This window comes from Helianthus annuus, chromosome 16 (assembly GCF_002127325.2).
Source record: "Helianthus annuus cultivar XRQ/B chromosome 16, HanXRQr2.0-SUNRISE, whole genome shotgun sequence".
Classification (NCBI taxonomy): Eukaryota; Viridiplantae; Streptophyta; class Magnoliopsida; order Asterales; family Asteraceae; genus Helianthus; species Helianthus annuus.
Genome location: NC_035448.2, coordinates 194105141 through 194119554, shown reverse-complemented (window position 1 = coordinate 194119554; position 14414 = coordinate 194105141).

Genomic DNA, 14414 nt, shown 5'->3' with positions numbered 1-14414 from the left:
AAAATTTCGTTCGGTAACTGTTATAGAACCGTTTGTAAATACATATATTTCCTTAACAAACGAACACGAACAAGGCCTTGTTCGTGTTCGTTCGGTTCGTTTACATCCCCAACTAAAAACATATAGCTATTTAAATAATCACTTTATTAAAATAATGTTTAAATTAATTAAAAAAATAAGCCAAAAATGGGTGAGGTTTAGTATTTTGATTAATTTTGGAAATTTAATTGAAGGTGAAACTATGGCTTAGGCGCAAGCCCACTACGAGTGGTCTTTCTCCTGCTTTACTTACCGGATCCATTCCCTATTGCCAGAAAAAGAAAAATTTATATCGTTAGGTTTTTTCTTTTTTTTTTTTTGCAAAACTACCTAATAATTGATGAGAGATATAAAAGCTTGTTTCGAATAAGATCATTGAGGATCCAACAACCATATTTTATTGTTCTATTGGATTTTGTTTATCAATATGGTTAAGTTAGTTGGTTGGTATATATATATATATAATCATTTAGGGTTCTAAAAATCTATAAAATGTTTGATGGTAATGCCTGATTTCCAGTTTAATATAATGTTATAATAAATCCTATAATTTTTTAAATTTTTAAACCTTTCTCACACGGTATTGAGAATTTCAGACAAATTTAAATCATAAGAAATTATTAAGTTGTATAATATGATTCATAAAAAATAAAAGGAAATCTATCAACACTGCATTTTCTAAGTGGCTTGAAAAAAAACGAGGGCACTCAAAAGGTTGAGGGTTCCCTCAACTACTAAAGTATATATCTTACTCATTATAATACATTTATATAAAAAATATTGTAGTGCCAGTTTTTATAAATTTAAAGGTGAAGGTATGTTGTGGCAATTGTCACTAGTTAAATAAATAAATTAACATAAGTATTTTTTAAGTGATATGTAAGATATCAACTATTTGATTCTTGTGATTTATATAAGGAATATACAAAAACTTGGATTTAAATATAAGATATACTTGAATATCGTATGGTATTGTATGTGGATAATAATTATCATACAACATTTCAATGTATCTGTTGAAAGAGACAATTACTTTATTTTTGTTACAATATTCATATTGTTCCACGCATCTCGCTCAAAGCACGTTACACATATTGTAAGTTTTAAATACTCATATATAGTACTTGTTTTGATTTCTTGTGAATGAATCATTATGAGAGGTTTAATATATGTTTAGATTATTGAGTTCTTGTAATATAAATTTAAATCATTATACTATCTTCCACTAGCAATACAGTTATCTAATATATTTAAATCCAAGTTTTTGTATTTGTTTATTGTAAAGGCTGAATTAGTAAAAACTGTAAATAGTTATAAATTTGTTACTGATATTCTAAAGTGTTGACGTGTCTTTTCTTACCATTTTCTTAACATTAGTGCACCCCACACCATGTATACACACAACACATGACACCATATAAACATATAAAATTTCCCATACGTCATGATACATTACCTTCATAAACTATTTTATCCTAAAGAGCTATTAATTTATGGTTGCATATCGGATTTCTAAAATTGATGATACTGATTTTAGTTTATTTTTACTTATATTAAGTTTATATCTTCTTTATTATTATTATTATTATACTGGTTTAAGTCACTTAGAAAGATGAAATTCTGTAGTAGTTGTAAATGATGGGTTTGGTCTTGATTTATTTAATAAACTAGATTGTAGTCATATTCGCGTGTTGCGGTGGCGATACTTTAGTTGTTTATAACTGGTAGCACATTATGTTATGCATTAACTATACAAAAACACATGTTTTGACGTATCCGATCAAACTTAGTGTAACTTCTATAAGCATTGCGGTTATAGCGTGCGATGATCACATTAACATGTGGTGCTCACACGTGACATTACACGTATTTTACTTTGTTACACAAATTACGTTTGTGACATTAATGTCATTAGACATATTATCAAAAGAGTATGTCTCGTTCGTTGCGATGTAAAGTCGTAAAAGTAATTTAGACAAGAATGTAAAGTCGTAAAGGTAATTTAGGCATTAACGTAGTTAGACAAGTAAAGTCATAACATAACAAAATCGACATCTATATGTTTATATTTTTGAAGCAATAAAAAACGTTATTGCAATACCAGCTTGTGAAAAAAGTATCATACAAACTACATGTTATAAGTCATAATCTTATTTGTTAATGAATATTGTTATCTAGACACATATTTAATAAATCATTGCACATGTATATGAATCGAATAAACAAGGGTGTGGCTAAATGCATCTCCATTTTTACTGTTTATACCTTTCTTTCCAAAAATATCATTTTTATAATTTTTTAAATTTCACCCTTTACCTTTTATATATTACATGTTGTTGTATATTGTTTATATAAAATATAAAAATAGCCGATGTGCTTAACAACTAAATTTCATTTACCTCACTTTGTAAATAACTAGTTTTTGCACCGCCCGTGTTGCGGGGAGTTAAGCCGAATATTTTTCTCTCATAAAATGTACGTTAGTGTTACGGTTACTTTTACACACTATATCTAATTAAAACTTGATCGAGCTAATCAGGTCATTTGTCATTGTCATATATTGATATGCATATATAAGTTTATAACTATTTGTATATCATCGTACATATTATTAAGTTATTTTTATCATAAGATATTTGTTACACAATTATATATTAATTTTATTGCACAGAAAAAAGTATATGTACGTAAATAATGGACCCCTTCAGGCTTGCGAGCATAGCGACACTGGGTATATGAAATTCGGACATGAGCTTACTAACCATTTGAGGTCATATTTAGGTTTGAACCCGTTTAAACTCAGCTCTATTCAAGCTTTTAGCGAGTTTCTCAAGCAGTCAACTAAGAAACCAGTTCGTTCATTTACACTTGTAATGATAAACTATGGTTAAAAAAATTATGGTTACACTTGTATTCTCGGCAACGCCACCTTATTTTAACACTGCACGTGTTCAAGGAATTCATTTTTATTTATTTTGTGTAACTTTGAAAAGGTGGTAGCTATTGCTATTGGATGTGTCAATTGCATGCCCAATGTATTTTGTTTACTTTCAGCCCCCCACTCTCTTGGGTTTTCCAACTCAGCCACAAACTAATCATTTGCTTTTACAACTTGTACTTTTGTCACTTGTGTATATGCACTTTTTTTTTTGAACGGCCGACAAAAATATTATTAATAGTAGCAAGAAGCTACAAACCAAATTTACAACGTTTTCCACCAAACTTTACACCACTACATCATTACAAAACACCTAAATTGAACCGACTCCAGTTTTCCCATGTAAGAGAAACCACTTTCGATCGACTCTTTACCCATAAGAACGCCATCGACTTAATCTCATCTAAAGATTTAGCGACATTCGGGACCGCTTGCTTGAATACCACTTCATTCCGCATCTTCCATATAGACCAGAAAGCCACCAGCACCACCGCATGAATAGCCTTACCCATCCTCGAGCTCGCCCTTGAACCATGCAACGTTAGCAAGTCTTTGATACCAAAAGCAATTATCGGCGGCAACCTACACCAGATTGCCAGATTTTGCCAAATCGACTGAGCAAAATGACATGAAACAAATACATGATCACTGGTCTCAATGTAGTCACCACACAGCACACACATTTGATTCGATATCGGCACATTTCGTCTAGCCAGAGCGGACATGGTCGGCAGCCTCTCCATGTCGGCCCTCCAAGCCACTATGCCCACCTTTTTAGGAACCCAGTTATTCCACTCAAACACTCTATCCGGACTGACCCGACCAACCGAACCGAGAGCCTTCTTAATATTTGCAACACAAAACGAACCATCAGCCTCATAGTTCCATCTCCACACATCTGGCCCCACCGAACCTGCTCGAGCATTCAATAACAGCAACAGTTGCTGCAGTTGGACAGCTTCTATCGGCCCGAGTTCTGACTGGGCCCAAGCCCAATTAAGAACAGAACCCGTAATACCACCAGCCCAACGGTCTGCCACTCGACAATCTTTAGCCACTTCTTTTTTGAACAACTCGGGGAATTTCTTATATAGTGGGTCCGGATCGACCCAGCTATCTAACCAGAAGTAGGTGTTTTTACCGTCGCCCACAACTGATGAGAAAGCGTTATTCAGGTCCATATCGGCTAAAGAAAACAAGTGTTTGATGCTGCAAATAGTCTTCCACGGCCCAGCGACTGAAGCCTTAACCGGGATGTCTTTCCAATCTCTCGTGTTATGATGAATTGCCCAAACGATACTACGCCACAACCCTTTTTTTTCTGATTTGAAACGCCACCACCACTTCGCTAACATAGCTAAATTGGCGTCCCTTAGAGAGCCAAATCCTAGCCCCCCATATTCCACCGGTGCGATTGTGAGATCCCATGCCACCCAATTCATTTTAGCTTTTTCTTCCGAGCCACCCCAAAAGAAGACCCGTCGAATTTTATCCAACTCCTCTATGACTTTAACCGGAGCTTTAAACAGAGAAAGGTAATATGTTGGTAATGCGTTTAGGACCGATTTTATTAATGTTATCCTCCCGCCATACGACAACGTTTTAGCCTTCCATAATGATAATCTACTTCTAAAGGTGTCAATTACCGGACTCCAATGTCGAACCAAGTTCATGTTAGCACCCACTACTAAACCGAGATGTTTGAAGGGGAATTTACCTTGCTTACACCTCAACCGAAGTGCCATGCTTTGAACCTCCACCTCATCCACCCCCACACCATATAACCAACATTTTTCTAGATTGACTTTTAAACCAGATGCTAGATAAAAACATCTTAATATCCGTCGTAAATTATTCACATTTGAGACTGACCATTCCCCAATGAACATAACATCATCCGCATAGATCAGATGCGTCAGAGACGGACCATCACTAGTTACTCTTACCCCATGAAACAACCCAACTGATTCAGCTTCTTTCATTATGCCAGTTAATGCTTCCATAACAATTACGAATAAGAAGGGTGACAACGGATCCCCCTGGCGAAGCCCACGGGAACACACAAATTCTCTTGTCGGGGACCCATTTACTAAAACCGAAGCTTTAGCCGAGTATAGAGTAGCCATAACCCATTCACGCCATCTACTTGGAAAGTTCATCTGTGTTAAAATGGAATTGAGAAACTCCCAATTCACCGAGTCGTAAGCCTTGTTAATATCTACCTTAAAGTACATTCCATTCCTCTTTGACCTCTTTAGCCAACTGAAAACCTCATTAAGAACAAGTGGGCCATCCATTATATTCCTACCTGCCAGAAACGCTGATTGATGTTCCGAAACCAAACCACCCACCACACCTTTTAATCTATTGACAAGGACTTTAGAAATAACCTTGTTAATAATCCCAATAAGACTAATGGGCCTGAAGTTTGTTGGACTCACCGGGTCTTTTATTTTTGGAATAAGCGCTATGAACGAGGACGTGCAACACGGATTGAGAGAACCTGATGCATAAAAGTTGTTAAACAGATTAACCAAATCCTCCCGCAAGACTGCCCAACATCTTTTAATGAACTTGAAATTAAACCCATCCGGACCCGGCGCTCGATCCCCATCACAATCCCACACTGCCGCTTTGATTTCCTCCACTGTGAATGGCCTCTCCAACATAGTAGCTTCTTCGTCCGAAATGGTGTTAAGGTTGGGGCAAACCAACTTAGGCCGAATAGGCATTGGTTCCGTGAACTGAACCGCAAAGAACTCATACAAAGATTCCTTGATAGACAGGGGATTCGTAATCCAGGTACCATCAATCATTAAACCATTCAGACGGTTTGTACTGATGTTTGAATTTATAATCTGATGAAAGAAGGCAGAATTTTCGTCACCTTCGATAGCCCATTTGGATCTGGATTTTTGCTTCAAGTCTAGATGTTTAATTCTGTCAAATTCGGCCATATAATTCCTGCAATCTGCCCTCTCTTCTAGTTCTACTTCCAATAGCATTCGTTCTTCCGCCATAGATTCCAAAATTGCTAATCTCCTTTTTTTCGTACCATACAAACCTTCCTTATTTACTTTCTCCATTTTCAGCCATGACTTGATGTTATTCTTTAGCCACCTCAGTTTTATCGCCAATGCAAGATCCCCCGGACCCGAAAACGAGAAAGAACCACACTTCTGCAGCACGAAATCAAGAAAACCTGGGAACTCGAACCAAGAGTTAAAGAATCTAAATGGAATATGACCGAAATCCGATTGCACAGTAGATAGAACAATGGGTCTATGGTCCGACGCCACCCTGTCTAAAGCAAGAACCGATGCATTCGGCCATTGTTCCTTAAAACCCAAACATACGAGATACCTGTCAAGTTTGCTCAACTTCTTACCATTGTCTGAGATATACGTAAAATTCCCCCCTCCCATATTATATTCCCCCAATCCTGCCGACAATATGAATTGATTAAATGCATCTGCATTGGCTGCTACAAATTCCGAATTCATACGTTCATTAGCACTTCTGACCTCATTAAAGTCACCCATCAATACCCATAACCCCTGTAGAGAATTCCTGATAGCCAATAATTCCGACCACAAAGCACGTCTACTAGAAGCCTCATTTGGTGCATATACATTTACGAAGTTAATTTTGCACCCGGTTTGGACCATGAAACCCGACACCACAATAAAATATCTATTGCGGGTGACATCGATGCAACTGAAAACCGACGGGCACCAAAGGCATGCTAAACCCCCAGATCTTCCTTCGGAATTTACTACAGCCAGTTTAAATTCTGCCCTACCCCAAAACTTATTAAACAAAAATGACTCGGCCTCCTGTACTTTAGTTTCCTGAATAGCAAGAAATTGTATACCATAACTAGTTTTCAGACCTCGGATCCAGTCAGATTTACGACAGTTCCGAACCCCCCGTAAATTAATAGATAGACAATTCATCTATCACCCTGTGTAACACCTTCATCAGCAACGATCGTCTCAATTGCTGGTACAAAGCCATTTAGATCGACACCAATTAACGAACCAACCTGGATTGTGGCCTGAACCTCTTCCTCTAATTGCCGTTTTGTGGTATCACCAGAGCCGTCATCATCCTCCACCGGTCCTGAATTCCGAACGCCAGCTCCAAAACCTGGTAGTGACTCACCCGAAGAACCCTCGTTGTCAACAGGGACAGAAGCGGCATCACCAGATCTACCAGAAGATTCCCGAACAGGAGTGTTCAGGTCAATAGCATCAATTGGAGTGCAACTGGATGGATTAAACATCTTCTGCGTGGGCCCCTGCGTGGACCCAATAGATGGTGGGCTGCGGATCTCCCTATTCCTTTTCCCCAGTTTAGGACCCAATCTTGGGCCAATATTTACCACTTCAGAATTAGGCCCAACCTTGCTACCACTCTTATGGTAAGAATCTGGCCCACCACTAATAGGACAATTGTCATCCTTCAGCTCACAAGGCAGGACATCATTAACTGCACGATCGTTCTTAGCCCCCACCGAGTCCCCATGCACACCGTTTACGTTTTCAACAACATTAATTGGGGTAGCCCTTTGATTACCATCGGATTGTTGGTTTTCCAAAACCTGATCACCTTCCACCGGAATGTCCTCCGGCCGACCATTCACCCTGTCATCCTCCGTCCGGCACCCGGAGTTACCCAACTGCTGGCCGATTTCCCCTTCTTCTAAATCCTCCATCTGTACCGAATCCTCACCGGAATCCGACCCCAAATCCGACTCAGAATCCTGAGAACCGGGGTAAGATTGACCACTATACTCCGACACCCAACATACTATCGTTTTATTATTCCATTTTAGCACCACTGCCTCTTCAATCCGAGATGGAATTGAAGTAACAATCAATACTGTTCCACGTGAATTGTCTTCCTCCTGCCAAGAAAATGACGACTTCTCTACCACTTCACCGAACTTACCCCCAATCTTATCAAAAAGAACATTATCACGAATAATAAACGGCACACCATTTACGTTCAGGCTAACCAATCTGCTATATGGGATATCCTCACCATTCCATAATTTATATTGAAAGAAAACATCTTTAAAGAACCCCTCATGCAACCCTAAACATACATTAGCACTAGCCTTATCTCTAAAGGTTAGTAAGAACGTTACCCCTCCAACATATGAAAGACCAACTTCATTCATGCCCACCTCATCTAAGCACATTCTTAACTTACCGATAGACATAACCTCCTTGGCCAGACTTTACATTTTGTTAATATTACAAATCCACGTTAAAAGAGAAAATAGTTTCACATGTTATCTAAAACTAGTATGTGTATTTTTTATTTTTAGATTATTTAAAATCTCGCCCAGCTTTTGAAACCGATCTAACAAGTGAAGCGATAAGGTGGGTAAATCGATGACCGGTTTGGTTACAAAAGTATTGAATTTTGGAGTCAAAGTTAAGTTTATGTTACTATTCTATTTTTTTAAAATTAAGTACACAATTTTTAATGCAACTTGGAGAGAATTTAGAGGGTGGTCCATTGACCCTCCGACCAATAATATATTTTTGTGAACAGAGGTATTCAACTCAACCACTTTACCAGTTAAATTGTCGTTAAAAGTAGTTTGAAAAAAAATATAAAAAAGGTTTTGCTGTGACCACTAAATTGAAATAAAATGGAACTCTTGAGCATTTGAAGATTGTCTAAAACTGATTTCTTTTTTGCCCGCAAAAATTATTTTACTGCTAACTGGGTCACCTACAAGTCCAGTGAGCATATATATGTATTTTTGTTTGTTTCCACGAGGGTTGACTGGGCTGCTAGCTGGGCTACAAGAAGTGCTAGCAGACAAGCCCATAAAGATATATTTTTGGTTTTGAGTAAAATGAAAAATTCGTCCATGTGGTTTACCTTTTTTTCTTTCGACCAAAATCATTTTTTTTTGCGCACTTTAGTCCTTTAGGTTTGGTTTATTGTTATTTCCATCTATATCACTAACTTAATTTATTTTTTCTGTTAAGGTAAAGGACTTTTTTGTCCTTTTAAATGAAACAAGCGAATATAAACAAATCTCTAGACGATTTTAGCATTTTACTCTTACATTTTTGGTTTATATTTTTGTATTACTTGTTTCCTCTTTATATAGCTAATGTTTATTATTTTTAATAACTTCTTGGATATATAAATATATGTTTCACTAGAGTCATTTTAATTAAAAAATATATTATTTATCAAAATCCATTAAGATACCCATTAATATTTTATACGACCCGACCCAACTCGAACGAGACAAGGAAATATTATTACACAGTGATAGATAAACGACGCCTAAAAATTTCCGCTCCTGAGTCCACCATTGGTGATATCTGCATGGACATCTAGTGATTTGGATGAAAATGACAATAAAACACAAACATGAAGGACTCAGATGCAAAAAAAAAAAAAAAAAAAAAAAAAGGATTTTGAATGGTAGAAGCAAATATGACCAAACCTTTAGAGTAGATTTTGACATTTTACTCTTTTGGTTTTTACAAACTTTTTAGAAAACTATTATTTTATAAATGAGATTACTTTATAAAATTTCAACATTTTTATAAGTCTTACAGCAATCAGAAAAGTTTACAAACCTATGCTTTGATTTATTTTAGATTCAAGTACTTTTACCTTATATTGAAATACAACGATATTACAGTTTCTGAGCACTAGGGATAAGAGACTCGATCGGCCTAATTAAAGCTACACCAAAAACATCAGTCATTCTCAATTTGCAAATGGGTTAACCGGTCGGTTGTTAACCCAAATCAGTCTAATCGGGCCATGATTCCACATGCTTATTTTCTTTATTTGAAGATTAAAGGTACATGCGTTACGACTTATGAGTCATCTTGTAAATTGTCTAATTAAAAGGAATCCATGGGAACGATGGACAGTTGTGAGTGTATGAATGAGAAAATATATGTGTTAATTGAATTGATTCTTCCATGCTACTTTAAACCTGGCTAGTTTGAATGGTGTTTTTAGAGCTTAAACTTGAAGAGAGTGGTGATTTCGTATGTTGGTTCACTTGTAGTTTGCCCAATGGGCCTGATTGCATGGTTTGTCTGTGTCCCAATATACCGTTACCCATTCGTTTCTATACGAATTTTAATTTTTTTATCTATTACCCGTACTCTGATATACAACAACTGACTTTTTAAATGACTTTTGGCTTTTTGAACATAAAATTATCAATCTAACATCACCCTTTAAATTAACAATCAAACATGAAAACACACACATTCTTTTTGGTCATTTTACTTTTCGCACCAAAAAATCTAATCCAAACATTTTATAAAAGTTTCTTCTGTAAAAATTGTAAGTTAATAAACACTTTAAAAGAAAAACACTTTGGAGTTAAATAAGCCTTAGACACCCTCTTAGTATGAAAAGAACAAACCATAAAGAAGATAAAAGAATGGTGAAAGTTACACATATCGTCCTCTATTAGAGTAATAATAAGAACAAAATAGTTATATCATAAGAAGAAATTGGAATTCTAATGTCAATAAGTAAGACAAAACACATAACAAACATAGGAAGAAAGGTGTAATTTATTTGCGTAGCGTAATAGAGGCCCTATCACCTCTAAACCATACCCTGCCTTAATATATGAGCAACCTTTATGGTTTATTGCACCATTAGATTTTTCACGGTTTCTCCGACTTTACAACACCTAGGACAATATATTATGTTATATATACCTTATTACAAGATTATATTATTACGAGCAGGGGCGGACCCAAGCCCAGCCCAAGGTGGGCGGGCGCACCCCCGGGGAAAAAATAATTTAGTGCTAAGTTCCGTCGTAAATCCCGTCCGCACCCCTTGGAATTTTTCGTCCGCACCCCTTGGAATTTTTCGACCGCACCCTTGAATTTTTTCGTCCGCACCTTAGGTAAAAAGTGTTATCAATTTATATTTTAATTTTTTTTAGTAAACTCTTATTTAAAAAAATACTACCTAAATTATATAACTTTTAATACCTAACTAACTAAACCCAAATGCCCATACATTTACCCACTTATACTTCCTAACTAGCTAGCTCACTAAGTCTTAGCCAATTAACCAAACCCAACAATATTTCAAACTATAATAAAATAATTAAAGCCCAAAACCTTTAGAAATTATCTCCCGCTCTCCCTCTCTCTTGCGTCCCTGCACTGCCAACGAACAACATCACCCAGCGACAACAGTCCAGCAGCCGGCGACCACCGTAATCAGCCACCATACCACCGTCGTTTTACACCAAATCTAACCGGAACCCGAACACGGGTAAGTTTCTTTGTTATTTTGATGATTTTGGTTGATATTGTAGGAGAAAAACGGTAATAAAGTTGTTAAATAGGTTTGAAATTTTGTGTGTTTTGACGTTGTTTATGGTTGTTCAGATGATTTTTAGGGTGATTATGTTGTTTATATATTTTTAGGGTGATTACAACTTACGTTATGATTTCTAGGGCTTGAATAGTTGAACATTAAAATTAAAATTGAAACATTATGTTATGGAGCGATGAACTTATGTTATATAGAGAAAGAATTGCTTAAGAAACTAGTATGTTTTGGATAGATTTTAAAAAATGACTCGTAGGGCGTCGACTTTTAATTATGTTTGTAACAAGGTTTGACATGTTTTTAATGATTATATAAATTTAGTTTGATGTTCGTTTGTTTTACATGACTCGACCCGACCCGATACGAACCGATTTTTTTAACTTATACCTAGGGGCCTAAAATTTTTAAAAATGTTCCGCACCCACATGGAAAAATTCCTGGGTCCCCCACTGATTACGAGATTATATATACCTTATTACAAATCTTCTAAAATAGATGACTAGTTAATAATTCTTGAAGTTAAAGATTAGTCAAAAAGTGTTTACAATAAAAATATTTAAACCCGTGGTAGGTCGTAAAATATTTTTGGAATAGTTGTAACCAAATGAACTAAAATCATTTTCATTTACTGTGAGATTCAAGATTCTTTATGTAGAGTATATTTTATAGTTTAATTTATTTTTGGAACCTTTATGAATCTTGCATTATTTTATCAAGGGTGCATATAATTTTGTCATCATAATTACCCAACCAGAGCTCAAAATACTTACGCTACGTTACGTCATAAGTTTATGCTATCTATTTTCGTTTACGTCTTTTATCACATAATAATATAACCAGACGTACAAAAACAAGTTTTCATACTAGCGTATCTTTATTAATTTAATGTTATGAGTCCTAGACACGAATCATTCATAGAACCTTTAGATACATAGATAAATGTTTCCTAGTAAAAACAAACAAAAAAAGCGCGACAGACGCAAAATGTGAAAAGGCATACGAGGTTCCGTCATGAAGAAAAAACGGTGCATCTCAAATTATTAAATTAATAATCTTGCCATCTTATCGTACAATAATAGTGAAAGACAGTGACAGGTATGTGAATAAGTTCTACCATATACACGATCCAAAAATCATGTCATACAGGTAGACACTAACACGACATGTGTCTTCACATTTTAACATGAAAACACCCATTTAATCCTGAAAAATAATAATAATGTTATATGCATATTAAAATTTTAAATTCAAATTTTACATATGTGATTTGCCCGTTCACCTTTGTATTTTCCTTGATCTATGTACACCGTGACTCTTCCTGCCTTGATTTCCGTGCACCCGTAGATCCCACGCCGCAGCCAAGGCCCAAGGGGCCGCTCTCGTAAACCATGCCCTCCAAAAATTCCCCTGTAACCGTGTCGTCTGATGTTCCATTTATTCTCTTTTCTTTGCGTTTTTCTGATCGCTAGGCCCAGTTGAATCGGCCCATTATTATTTATCTCACAAAAAGTTCTGTGGCCCAATTTCACATTAAAAGCTTAAATCAATTCTCGGTCCAGTTGCGACCCATAATTCCTTTTCAAAAATCACAATGACCCACTTCCATGATTTGATGTCACAATGCAAATAAAACAACTACGTAGGTAGTGTTAGGTAGTGTTGGGCATGAAGTAATAAAAAGTGGAATGAAATGGACTATTGCAAGAAAATAAAAAAAAATGTGTTTGGTTGGTGAAGATATGGAATCATCCACCCCCCTTATTTTTTTTCATTTCATTCCCTCTCTCACCCTTCATCACAACCACCGACCATCAATCACCACAATCCGTCACCGGCGTCGACCACTGCCACTTGCCATTGCCGTCACCACCCGTTGCTGCTGACCACCATCACCCGATGACATTGCCGACCATTGCCACTGCCACCCACCCACTACAACCACCAGTACCATCCACTACCGCCACATACCGCCGATTTTATTCCTTCGTTTTTCCTACCTACCACATAACACAAAGTAAAGATTCATTCCATCCTCACATGCTAACCAAACAAGACCATGGAATTGTAATAATCCATTTCATTCCTTTGTCCATTGTATTACTTCGTGCATTCTATTCCCTCTCGACTCGCATCAAGAAAGCGATAACCAACTAATACCTTCCTCAGGTATCTTGAAATCCGCAGAATTTGTACTCTTTTAGAAATATTATTCTCACTTACTTTGATAATCCTCAATATATAAGAAAGAGCTTGGGACTTACTAAATATAAGACTAGAGAACTGAATTCAATCGTCAACGAAGAGAATTTGATTGAGTATTAAGGAGTCAAGGTATTTTGGCGAAAATATCAAAAGGAAGCAAATCCAATATTATTCCCGTGGTCCACATTTTGGCGGAATCTTCTACATAATGGTAAGAGAACATCCATTCTTCTTACATAATCTTCTTTCATAACGCTATATACTCGATCACAGACATTTCTGGAACACCTCTAACAGAGGAATAAATAGTCGATTTTAAAAGAACGCATTGTCAACCTCTTTCAGATATGAATCTATTTGATTCAAATGAGGATAACTTGTGTCAGTATCTCAATTTTAATTCAAACAAGGGTTTCATTCACACTGAATGTTCTAAGAAATATTTACCACCCAAAAAGAGGAAAAATAAGTCTTTGTCTAAAATAATGCATTAAGAAAGGGCTTTTCAACAAGATAGGGCGTATTCAAATTTCTCAAAATGGAATCTATTTCATACATATAATGCCATAGTTCCTTACTTCAACAAGGTACATATATTTAAAGTTTTTAGTTTTAGATAATTTTGCAGACCTATTGCCGATACTAAGTAGCAACCAAAAATTTGTATCCGTTTTTCATGATATTATACATGGATCATTTCATGGCGAATTCTTCAGAAAAAATTATGTCTTCCACATTGGAATCTGATAAGTGAGATTTTGAGTAAAGTGTTTCCATAATTTTTTTTTCCCAAAGAAATGATTCATCGAAGTAATGAGTCACCACTTATGTCAAAACACATTTGACAAATGTTCTAAAGTTCCTCTATACTATA